The 12,375-nt window shown below is 46.1% G+C and overlaps 1 protein-coding gene across 8 annotated transcripts in view; it reads left to right on the top strand.

Moving 5' to 3' along the window:
- The window catches only part of NRXN3 (neurexin 3), a 1,006,081-nt gene that overhangs the window by 11,259 nt on the left and 982,447 nt on the right, over positions 1-12,375 (top strand). For 5 of the 8 annotated variants that reach the window (XM_032692493.1, XM_032692495.1, XM_032692496.1 and 2 more), the window contains exon 1: positions 3,630-3,743. The exons of 1 other annotated variant lie outside the window; for it this stretch is intronic. The gene's annotated coding sequence lies outside the window, so the exon portion shown is untranslated. Of the gene's footprint in view, positions 1-3,629; positions 3,744-4,201; positions 4,363-12,375 lie in introns of those variants that run through there. 2 more of the 8 variants (XM_032692494.1, XM_032692471.1) reach the window with 2 other exon arrangements.

Genomic DNA, 12,375 nt, shown 5'->3' on the forward strand with positions numbered 1-12,375 from the left:
ACACTGAAAGTGCTAACATGGCAAATATATATACACATATATATATATATATATATATAAAATAGCCAGAGAGATAAATTGCATTCTTACCGTGTTGCAAAGACTTCCCTACCACTGTTTCAATGGCAAATTCCCCTTGAGCCTCATTTCCATTAAACAGTACCATACAAATGCTTAATTTCAAGGATTTGGTGAATGCCCTTCAGAGAACCTAAGGAAAAAGACCAGGATATTATACTCTGTGGGACACTGTTGCAGTGCAGCCTCTCTTCCTATCTCTCTGCCATACTCAAGGCATTAGTTTTGATGGAATCTTCTAGATCTTGTGTTGCAGCATTTGGACATCCTGACATGATGGAAAATGGCTCTAACTGCTGCCCATTCTGTCTCCAGGGTCTTTTCCAGCCTCTGATCCCCCTCTCTCATCACCCCTGCTTAACAGGAAAGGAGTAGGGGGGACGCCAGGAACTTATGATAATGGTACATGCAGTTTCTACTGCATCAAGGAAACAGGTAAGCTTCTGTGAGCCAGCTCGTTCTTCTAGCAAGATGTAAGCAAAAGCTATGTCTTGTAGCTACTACAGCTGCTGCCCTGGATTAACAAGCCCAGATCTCAGAGCAGATTAAGTACCTTGAATATGAGCAGGCCTATGTAGCAATTTATTGAAAATTGCACTGACTGAATTGCCCCAGTTTATTGACAGCACTTTGTCTTTTAGTTATAACAAGCACATTGGCTTGGTAAAAAGTTTTGGAAATTTATTCTAAAGGGAATAAGCAAAAGAAGATGAATAACGTTTCTATGACTGTATTCTTGCCTTTGCCTCTTCTGTCTGGTGGTGTTGGGAGGGAGTGGCCAGGTACCCAGATCTATAAATCTACCACTGCTAATTTTTAAGGCCCCTTGAAAAGGGAGTGGCTATTTTCTTAATGAAGACACCAAAAAAGTCTGATGTATCTACTTATCATCTTATAGATGGGGATAAAACACTTTACCTAGAGCATACATTTTAAAAAGTCAGGATTAGAGGGGGCTGGTACAAACCTCACTGTGGTAATCATATTTTTCCTTGCTCTCCATACATCTTATTTGCAAAGTGCATGTTCAGAGCTAGAGATGTGAACTAAAGAATTAGAGGAATTACTCAGAAAAATCCACTCCCCTATTGAGCAATTAGAGCACTGCTTGCTCGACAGAGAACTTCTTGTACTGCACGGCTTTCCTCTTGTCTCTATTTTGCTCCACACCCCAGCAAATATATGCCTTGCAACCTTAAAGAAACTTCATTGCTCTTCTAATATTTTCTCACTGCTCTCTGCCTATTTATAAAATGATCTCTGCTATTTTGGTGCCTAACGGTAACAATTTTTCAGAAGTAGCAGTCTATGCGTCTGAGTTAGGCACAGTAAGATTTTTTCAAAGTAGTTGTTATCTTCATATATATGTGTTCATATATAGCACTCTGAATAGAAGCTTCTCAGTTAGATGAAGTCTTCTACCCCTCTTTCTGATTTGTAGACATTTCATATATGGGGGTCCTAGGTTTTTCTTTTTCCGGTTGAAAGGATAGTGTGTGGATGAAAACCAGCCCATTTTCCCCAAAGGGTAAATGGGGGCTCACTTTACCCTTGGTGGTTAAGCTGGGTAAAAGGTGGCTAGTTTGTTTTTTCTCTCAGGGGACATGCAGTTTTCTGTCTATTAAACCGAAGAGGTTTAGTTTGGAATTGGAAGTGGAGACTGTTCTCTTGTCATTGATTTTACACAGAAGATAGTCTGTTGATAGGCAGCCAGATCAAAATATGATGCAAGTATGTGCATGCGTGGTCTTAGAAGATCTTGGAGAAAGAAGGACCAGAGAGGGTGCAGTTTCAGATGACTGCCTCATCAAATCATTACTTTGATAAACTGCAAGCTACAAAATGCTAGCTTGCCAGAAATATCAGCAAGGGAAGAAAGGTACTAGAAGACAGATTTTATTGCCAGTTGCACTTTTTAAATCTGGATTTAACTATTGCAGTAAATTAAGTAATACCTGATTTTCTTCACAGTAATTGAGACCAGGATCTAATCCCATGCCCCGAGGAGGAATAGATAGTTCTTACTGCTGCTATGTTCTCCATATAAAACAGGAAGTTTAACAATAACCTGCCTTTGCACAAACATCTAAAGGGATAAAATCTTGCTCTTGGTATGCTGATTTTGAGTCAGGAAGATGGCCCATTGTCACCTTGCTGAAATAGGTCTCCGTTATCCTCTCTGTGCGTGTATCTGAATTAGTTAGGGCGTGTGAAGGACTGCGTTTTCCAGAGAAACTTCCCAGTGGGCTCCTAATACTACTTGTAACTATTATTTAGTGGTTTTGTGTACCTATTATCCACCTCAGGCACAGCTGCATTTCGATAGTCAGCAAGGTGATCAATACATATGGTGTTAAATAATAATTATTTATTATTTATCGAGTACTGTGGGTAGGCTGTCTGCTATGCAAAATGTAGAAAAAGGCAAAAACCTTTGGATACGTGATCAGAAGCGGAAGGAAAGACAAATAACTTTCCGGTCTGTCCCCAAGGCAAATGCATTTCTAAGTGTCTGGTGTTGCAGTATGAACAGCATACACAAATTTTATAAGATCATAGGGTCTAGGGTCTAGAGAGAGGGGCCAGAAGGTTTGATTTCTCACTTTTAGTTTTGTGTGAACTTCATGTGCATAATGTTCCTGCCTGCTAGTCTTCTCTGAGGTGGACTTTCAGCATGATAACCCATTAAAAAACTTGACATGAGTGTTCCCCACATATGTTTACTGTGCTAAGTACTAGTGCTAGTGCTGATACAACGATAAATAACAATTTCTAGGATGTCCACTCTGAATGAAATACTGACTCAAACACAGTCGACAGTGTCTGTCAGTGCTGTTATCTCTACTTTTACAAGTGAGCAAATGGGTGGATAAAAAAGTTTGAGAGACTTGTGCAAGGTAACAAGAAACTTAGTGGCTGGCTTAAATGAAATGGGCAGTGTATAAACTGACTTGAAATACCCAATAGGTTTGGGTCAAACTCTGAGCTAGAAGGGAAAAATCTTTGGGAACTTAAAGGCTTTTTGGGAGACGCATCGTCTGAGGAAGACGTTACCTCCTCCTGCTCTGATGGCAGGTCCCTGGTGGCAAACTTAAGAAGGAAAAAATAAGCTGCATCTTCCTCCTTCGCCTTGCTGGGACCAGAGTGGCATAAATTCCCCCTTGCTGTACCGGCCCGCTGAGGGAGCGCTCGGGGAACGGGACGCTGCCGGGCCGACGGCAGCAGAAAACCGCCGACCTCTTTGCTGGGCGGAGGCGGCGGGAGCGTGGGAGGTGAAGCCCGGCGGAGCGCTGCTGCCCGTGCCCGGGGTCGTGCCCGCTGCCGGGGCCGTGCGGACCGTGCCGGAGCCCGGGGCGCGGACCCGCGGTCTCTTTAAAAGCCGTGGCTGGGCGGGCGGGCGCGGCGCAGGGGGCGGCGGCGGCGGCGTGCGCGGGGCTCGGGCTGCTCCGGCACCGCGGCGCGCTCAGCCCTGCGCAGCTCCGCCCGCGGCTCTCACGGCTCGGCTCGGCTCGGCTCGGCTCGGCTCGGCACGGCCAGCCCAGCCCAGCCTAGCCTCGCCAGGACCCCCGCAGCCTCCGCGGCTGGGGCCACGCTGGAGCCCCCTGCCCCGCAGCGCAGGCGAGCCGCGAGTTGGCGCGGCGGCCGGCGCCCGCCCGGCTGCGGAGGTGAGAGGGGGCGGCGGGCGGGGGGCGGCTCGGCTCGGCTCGGCACGGCTCGGCGGGAGCTGCCCGCCCGGCGAGCGCTGGGCGCTGCCGCTCCGGAGCTCCGCGGGTGGGTTTCTCTGACCCTCCTCACGGCAACTGTTTGGGATCGTTTTCTCTCGCTCCCCGCTCCCGCTGCCCCGGCGGCGCTGGGCGCTGCCCGCCCGGGCGGAGTGGGCACGCGCCGAGCCCCCGGGACGCTCCAGCTCCTTTGGCCCGACTTTTTGGGAAATTGCAGTTTCCACGGCGGGGCTTTTTGGAGTGGAAAACGGGGCGGGGGGGCTCTCGAAAAAGAAGACACTACGCTGAGCTACAGCAGGGAGACCCTTAGAGTGAGCCTGCTGTTTGACTAAAGCTTAAGGATTTGTTAAAAAAAAATGCTAACGAGAAAAGAAGACAGGCTGAAGATGAAAGTTTTTTTCTTTAATATTTTTTTCCTCTTCCAAGTCTTCGGATCTATTACGGTAGTGCCTTTCCTCCCCGCCTTCCATTTGTTTGTATTAATGATTTAGTAGCCGTCTTGCCTGAAAACTTCCACCGTGAGTGACTGCTGTGGGTTTTCAGGCAGTCAGTGACCTTAAAGGTTGGTTCAATGCTTTCTTCGTGCAAAATGTATGTGAAATAACCGCTGTGTTGGGCTTTTTTTCTTTTTTCTTTTTTTTTTTTTTTTTTTTTTACCGAAAAGAACCCAAACAAAACCACCATAAAATCCACCGGCTTTCTAATTTCAAAGAAAACATCATTCAGTCAGGGAGTGATGTAATTCTCCTACCTAAGGGCAGCGACTCTGGTGCTTTGCAGGTGACTTGTCTTTTGCCTACTCTTAAATTTATTTTAATGGCAATCTTATGTAGCTAGGAAGTAACATATTTAACAATGCTCTTTAAGAATGCATTTTGCTAAAATTGAGCACTTTCTATTTCAATTTTTTTTCCTGATTTCTCTCCCCCACCCCAAAAGAAAACAATAAAAATGATTAGGCACGAGATCAGCGGCAGAAAAACCAAAGAACTGGGGAGGCAGAACTGGAGATAGAAACATTAAATCGTTTGTAAAAGGATACTTACAGCTTTTTGTTTTTTCAAGCTCTTTTCCCACCTTTTTGTGGTCAAACTGTTCAACGCTTTGTTGCAAATAGTTTTCACAAATTATTTCTGTTTTTACTAAATATTATTTGTCCCTCCTGTATTTTTTTACTGCCCGCAATTGTTCTGAGATAAGCACACAGCCCTCCTAAAAAGGTGAATATTGAAATGACCGCTCACCAATACCTGCTTATTGCATATTTCGAGGGGCTGTTTTTTGAGGGGGTGAACTCTTAACTAGATTGGTGAAAAGTCTAAGAGAGATGTTGAGAAGGTGGGAGAAAATTTGATCACAAAAGATTCTCCTTGCTGTGATTATACAGTCAGTTATTAATTGTAACGTTAACCAGAAGGGTGTTACGTCTGTCACTGGTTTCAGTTAAAATGGTCATCACTGTTAAGTTGGGCAAGTTTATCTAAGGGTTGGTAGTATTTTTATGGGGAGGAGATTGCAGAGATTGTTGCTCACGGTTTTGCGACTGAACGCACTTTATCAGCTGAATGAAGTAGATTATTGTATAGACGTAATTTTCCATTTCTCTATTGGTTTCTTTTTGGTATTTGACACTTTTTTAAATGTTCATGACTCTCTGACTAAGTATCTGGTTTTTGGGAGTAGGGAGGTGCAGCTAGGGACACTGGAAGTTTGGGGATAATGCGAGCAACAGGACTGTATTTCTTTATTAAAAAAAGAAAAACAAACCCAGAGTTAGGAGGTGAGGATTCTCTTTCTGGAGCATTCGGGCACCTTCTGGTGGGGTATGTCTCTAGGCTTTTAATTATTTATTTCACTTTTGTCCTTTAAAAAATGAAGTAGAGCGAAACCAAAATGAAACAAAGTAAAATTAGACTAAGCGTTGAAAAATAAATAAATAAAGTAAGGGAACTGCTGGAAGCCCAATACTTGATTTCACCAACCTGGTGGTGATGGCTTCTCGATAGAAGCGATATCTGCCGATATCACCCCTGTTCCATGGCTGTAGCCTGGCCTCATTTTACGCTGCGTTTCCACTGAACATGTTGACGTGCTGCTGCTTATATAAGGAGAAGAACAAATTCAAGCAGATTAGTGCTTGGGATTTTGAGATCGGCTACCCAGATCGTGTTGTGCGTTTTTTTTCCTTGGGGGAGCTGATGGGGAAAGCTGGAGAATGACGGGAGGGGATGAAATCGGAATGTGTGGTTGGGAGAAGATGGGGGTGATGCGGGGAGCAGCTTATTCGCATAATGTCTGCGCTGCGTCCCTTTTTCTTTCCTTTTTATAAAACCCATTATCTCTAAAAACACATTATTCTTCAGCCCGGTCTAAAAAAAAAAAATAGTGGGAGGGGTTATCATAGCGAGGGGGTTTGGTATGGGAGTCATTAGACCCACTGCTGCAAAACCAAGATACAGAAATCCATCTGCACCAACATTTCGGGGGGAGGGAGGGCGTAGAGAGGGGGGGAAGGGATGGATTGTCTATCTTGGATTAGCGAAGTGGAGCTTTGTATTCTTCATTTTCCTCCCCATTTTCTGCTATTTTCCCCCATCCCCCCCATCCGCACACCCGCTTTCCTCCTCCCAGCCCCCACACCCCCGAAGGTTTCTCATCCCTTGACGAGAAAATTCTGTGTTACATCCTGATGGCTCTGCGGCTTTTTTTTTAGTGCATCACAACAGTGGCACGATGACCTTTGCTTCATGCCACACAGATCTGGGTTCCCGATAGGACTGTGACCGCAGCTTGGGCACACTCATACACCCGTGGTCATGTACCTTGGATAGCCTGTGATTTAATTCTGATTTTTGCATGTATGGCTTTGTGTATGCGTGTGGCTGATAAAAATTGGCAGAGGGTAAGGAACGCAGTAAATGCCAAAGGCACGTCCATCCATTTCGCCAGCCCCTCTTGCCGTTCTCTTTTCCTGGTCATTGTGTCACACATCATGAGATTTTTTGCTGGGGAGGGATGTGCCCTATGTGGATGGTAGGGGCCTGGGGGTTGAAGGGAGTGTATATGTACTGGGGAGGGAGGAATTGTGTGGGGGGAAATGGATCTGACGATGCTAATAACATTATTTTGGTCAAATGAATGTCTGGTGATAATGATTCAGTGTAACCATCCGTGAAATACATGCTTGCGACACACTGGAATAAAGGTTACTCCAGGGAGCTCCATCAGAGCCAGGCATGCTTGGGGGAGTGAGCTGTCCCCTTGATGGGGGAAACAAAATTCATAAGCATCCCAGATCCCTTCCCTTTCCAACGCCTCCTTGCATGTCCGAGCTGGAGGGCATTGCGATCGAAAGAGGGGGTGGGCTGCACTGGAGCCAGGACGAAACAAAGCCTTCCCGCTTCATCCTCCTGTGCCATCCTCTCTTGCCCTCTTTGAGCTTAACTGTGCTGTTGATCCAGACGATACAGGAATATCGCCATTTCCATGCAGTCCCTGCCGGAGCCTGGAGGGTGGTGGATTGAGAGGCGGGGAAAAGCTCCTTGTGTTTCTGTTGTAGGATGTGCAGGAGAGCCATGGCTTTTCGTGTCTCAGTAGAGCAGGGAAAAGGCTGGGGTGGGGGAGCAAAGGGAGGTAGGAGTCTCTTATTCTATCCATTTTTCCTTCCTTCTTTCCGCACGCTAGAACATGGGGAAGGGCCTGATGAGCCACAGTAAGTCTCTGCAGGTGGCCGGTGCACAGGGATGGGGGAGCTGAGGCAGTGAGAGCCAGGAGGCTTTTCTCTGCATTTCAGGAAGTCCAGGACCCTCTCTAAGGCTCAGAGACCTGCTCAGCACCCTCCTTCTCTGGCTGTGAAGGACCTTCTTGCTTGGTCACGGGCTGCTCGCATCCAGGCAGAGGGGAGCTGTGGGAGGAAGGTTCTCCTGTGGTTCTGCCAGCTGCAGCTTCTCATCTCCTGTGTGTGGCTGTGCGTGCTCTGAGGTCTCTGTGTTTCTGGATCTTTCCATGTCAAGAAGCAATAGCAAAACTTGAATAAATAGATCTGTCCAGACCTATTGTTGTTTGCCTTTTGCTTTTCTCCTTTCTTTCTGACCTTGAGGTACAAAGGTAAACTACAGCCAGGAAGATGGGGGCAGGGGTGTGTCCAGTGCCCCACATAGTTGGTGTAGGTGATGTCTGGAGAGAGTCCCCTGCTCCCCTGGTTTATGCTCACCAAAGCTCATCTTGCCTCCGCTGCCCAGCTTTACCAGTAGTTACTTTTTGATCTCTTCCTGCCCTCCCTTTTACCCCAGTCACTTTGGAAATTATTGTTATGCTGCAGCTGCAGTGCTTGTAGGAATCATAGCGTCATAGAATAACCTGAATTGGAAGTCCCAACTCCTGTCCTGCACAGGATGGCCCCAAGAATCACACCACATGGCTGAGGGCATTGTCCAAGCACTTCTTGAACTCTGGCAGCCTTGGTGCTGTGTCTGCTTCTCTGAGAAGCCTGTTCCAGTGCCTAACCAGTGTTTCCTTATATCCAGCCTAAACCTCCCCTGACACAACTTCATGCCATTTCCTCTGGTCCTACCACAGAGAAGAGATCAGTGCCTGCCCCTCTTCTTCCTCTCTTGTGGAAGTTGTAACTGCAATGAGGTCTCCCCTCAATCTCCTCTTCTCCAGGCTAAACAGACCAAGTGCCCTCAGCTGCTCCTCATAAGGCTTCCCCTCTCGACCCTTCACCATCACTGTAAGCCTCCTTTGGATGCTCTCTTATAGCTTTATATCTTTCTTATGTTGGATTCTTATATGGCTGCTCTCAAACATGGTGGCCAGCTGAGCAACAGGCAGAGTGTGTTTGCAGGGCCTGCATGCCTGCTCCCTGCCTTTGGAGGCTGCCTCCCTGGTATTCTGCAGGGCAAAGGTGGGCCCTAGTTTTATAGTTCCTCCTCTTCCCCAGTGATTAAAGTACTGGTGTGTTCCTGTGGCACAGTGAGCCCGCTTTTATGAATTATTTGTTAGCAGGAATAGAAAAAGTTGACAAAAGCATTATTGTAGGTACACTTCAATGATTACCATGTGAGTTTTGTAGCTCGCCATGTCTCTTATGCTTCCTTGAGCTTTCACAGCCAATGGAGAAAAGTGAACATAGTGCTGGAACTTACTCCTGCCCCTGAATGTTTTGTATCCTTGAAGTGAGAGGGGAATGCGGTTCCTCCAGAGCATTCAGAGAGTGAGGGGCCGGGCCGGGGGTAATCTGTGGTAGCAATGATGGTGGATTTTAAGTCCCTGTGCAAAAAGGAAATAATTATGCCTCTTCCCTCCCTTTCTTTCTTCCCTTTCTAAGCAAGTTACCAAGCCATCATGTGCAGGCAACTCTTACTGTTTTTGTATTAGAATTGTATTTAAACCCTCAACCTAGATAACACCTTCAGACTGCACATGATGGTTGAGCTCTTGTCTGGCTTATTGCTGGAAAGGGAGAGTTTAGTTCCCTGTTTGTTTTAGCAGCAGTGGTATTTCAGTGGATCTACTGAACTTTTTTGTTTTCTGCAACCTCCTCTGGGGCTCTTTAGTTTATTTTTCTTGAGAAGCAGAGTGTATTTTCCCCCTTGATCTGTTTTCCTGTGCCCCTTCCTTAGCTCTGTGCTCAGGGCACATGCAGGTGGATGTCAGGATACTGGCTGAGCTGTGACATGCTCTATCAAGGATAAGGACACGCAGTGATCTGTCCAAGAACAAACCGAAGGAGTTGGAAGCTTTATGATGACCAAACACCAGGGTAAGAGATGACCTCCTATGATGATGCAAGAGACATGATGTTTAATTTAAAAACAAAATGCATCCAGCTTTATCTGCCTCTGCCCCCCACCAGCATGAAGAGAAGACAGGCTTTATTTTGGGACTATTGCCAATGCAGCTGGGGCCAGAAATTACATGAATTTTGGTTAAGCTTTGGAAATTTTTATCAGCTCTCTTCTCCCCCTCATCCCCATCTTCTAGTTAATAGCAGTCTGTCAGTCTAGCAGAGTTGGTTCTTAATTCATACAGCAAGTGGTGAGAAAGATATTTTGCATTTTGGAAACCAAGATACCAGAGGAATTGGGAGAATCTTGAAACCAGTACACTACATAATCTTGGTCCGGACTGTTTTTGCTTTTTCTTTCCTTCGGTTTCTCCTCACTTGGGCATAGACAAAGATAATTCATGTGTATAAAGGACTCTGAGAATCAGAGAGGGTGTTTTGACTTCTCACCACTGTCCAAACAGCTGGATCAAGACATGTTTGTAGAAAGACAAGACAAAGAAGTGAGAAGTTTGTTCTTCCTTTCTACTTGTTGCAGGCAGTGGATGAGCTTTCCCTTTTCCCTTTTCCCTTTTCCCTTTTCCCTTTTCCCTTTTCCCTTTTCCCTTTTCCCTTTTCCCTTTTCCCTTTTCCCTTTTCCCTTTTCCCTTTTCCCTTTTCTTCTTCTCTCCCTCTCCTCTTCCTTTTCATTTCCATGACTTTGGGTTGGACTAGCCTGACTGTGGTTTTACTGAAGTCTAGTAAGGATGAAGTGCAGTATCTCTGTAGTGACATACTTGAAAAGTTGAGCAATAAGACTCCTAGTGGAAATATGCCAGTGATGTTGGAAGATCCTCCATTCTTCCTTAAGGGAAGGTGAGAATGGGATTAGTCTTGTTGCCCTTCACAGAAAATGGTACTCTCTGAGCACTGTGGACAGCTCTTGGGAACTGTACGCCACACAGCCAGCTTGCCAGAGTCCTCTGTCTGGGCTAAAGCCTTGAACCTCTCAAGACTCTGGGCTGCTGCTGGTGGATCTACTGAACTATGTCACTATGTGGCTTTTCAGAGGGTGGTGGAAGTTCACTTAGAGCTGTCAGTTCAGCTCTTTCTGAAATACGGCCCCTTGCTACAGGGTGGATTAGCCCTTCATCTGCTTTGCTTCCTTGTGTCTCAGAGCTTTCTCAGAACTTTCTCCTTGTTTCTTGCAGGCATGTGTCCGAGTTCTCTCCCAGGCATACTGTCCTGCATGTTTTTTGTCTGCTGGTAGAAGGAGTGAACTGGGATATTGGTAAGGGTATATCAGGGATTCGGGGGACTGTCAGCATACCTGTCATCTCTCAGCAGTGTGCTCAGCTCCTGTCCTTTCCAAATTCCTTTTCTCTGCCCTTGATGGTGAGGGACGGCTTATTTCAAACACAATCTGCTTGTGGCATACCTAGCCCCGCCGCTTGTCATCCATCACATCATGGGAACTAATTAACACTAGGAGCTTTGGATCCAGGGAATGACAGTGCTAGGACAGTAGACTCTTTCAGTGTCTCTCTTCATGACTAGGGCAGCTCAGTCCAGGAGTTCATGGACTGTATTATCCCTTGCCAGCTGCACCAACCTTGTAGTGAGGGTGCCTGTGTGTTTAGCAGAGAGAGTGCTTAAGACCTAGGCCTGCCTCAATAATGCCCTTGACAGTACTGCAGCATCCCCTGCATCCAAGTACCTCCCAGCAGCCGGATGAGAGCCAAGGAATGGGATAGAATAATAATTGATGAGGATGGGGGGAGGTATGATGTAAACCTTTTGAAGCTGCCGGTAGCATCTCCGCTACCTTTGGGTGTATATATAGCTGTGCGTAGTTCCAGAATTTTTCTGTGAGTTTGACCCTGTGAGAATCCCCTGCTCATGGCAAAGCGTACTGCCCTGTTTCCACTGTGCTTGCCGTGTTGATGGGGGTGTTGTCAGGGGAAACAATGGTGCTCCCATGGGGATGGCAGGATTAAAGGTGAGGCCTCAGTCATTCTGTGAAGCTACATAGAGAGGACTTGCTCCCCTTCTCCCTCTACTTTCTGTCTTTCCTGCTGTTGTGAACCACTTCTAAGAAGGGGAAGAGTTCCATGGGGATGGAAATGAAGGTGACTAAGCAAGAAGATCATGTTTGCTGGCAGCTGAAGAAGGATGAGGAAAGGAAGAACTTTTCAGTGGGGTAGCTGTCTAATGGGACTGACTGCATCTGCAGAGCAGGAAAATGCTGGCTTTGTTTCAGTCTGCTCTTGCATCCCATTTTTTTTCCCAATAATGTGTTAATTAAACATTGATTTCAGGGGGAAAAGGAATCTGCTTGAACTGCAGAAACTAAATGGAGTGTGGAGGAATAGGATCTGGTGAGAGATTTGTGGAAGGACCTTCTGTCAGCTGCCTTCATGACTAGTCATGGAGGGAAGCAAGGAAAGGGCTGGAGAAAAACCTGTTCACTTTAAGTTTAGAGTCCTTCACTTCTCTTAAGTGTGAATCTTGTTCCTTCTGTAACTGCACAGTTTTCAACTGATACGTGCTAAGGAATTACCAGGTAGACAACTGTATTTCTCACAAAATACTTAATTTTTATTAAAAAACAAAATGGAAGAGATTCTTTTCAAGGTGTTCAAGAGGCTTTCTGTTCAGTTTGTCACTCTTCTAATTTTCTACTCCTGTAGTTGTTGCACCTGTAAGTGAATTGAGTCATGGTGCAACTTAAGGCACCAGTCATAACGCTGTTGTTACTTGCAAATATGTAGTAGCACAACTGATCTTCATTTACTGCATGTGAATAAA

Source organism: Chiroxiphia lanceolata, chromosome 6 (genome assembly GCF_009829145.1).
Source record: "Chiroxiphia lanceolata isolate bChiLan1 chromosome 6, bChiLan1.pri, whole genome shotgun sequence".
Taxonomy (NCBI): Eukaryota; Metazoa; Chordata; class Aves; order Passeriformes; family Pipridae; genus Chiroxiphia; species Chiroxiphia lanceolata.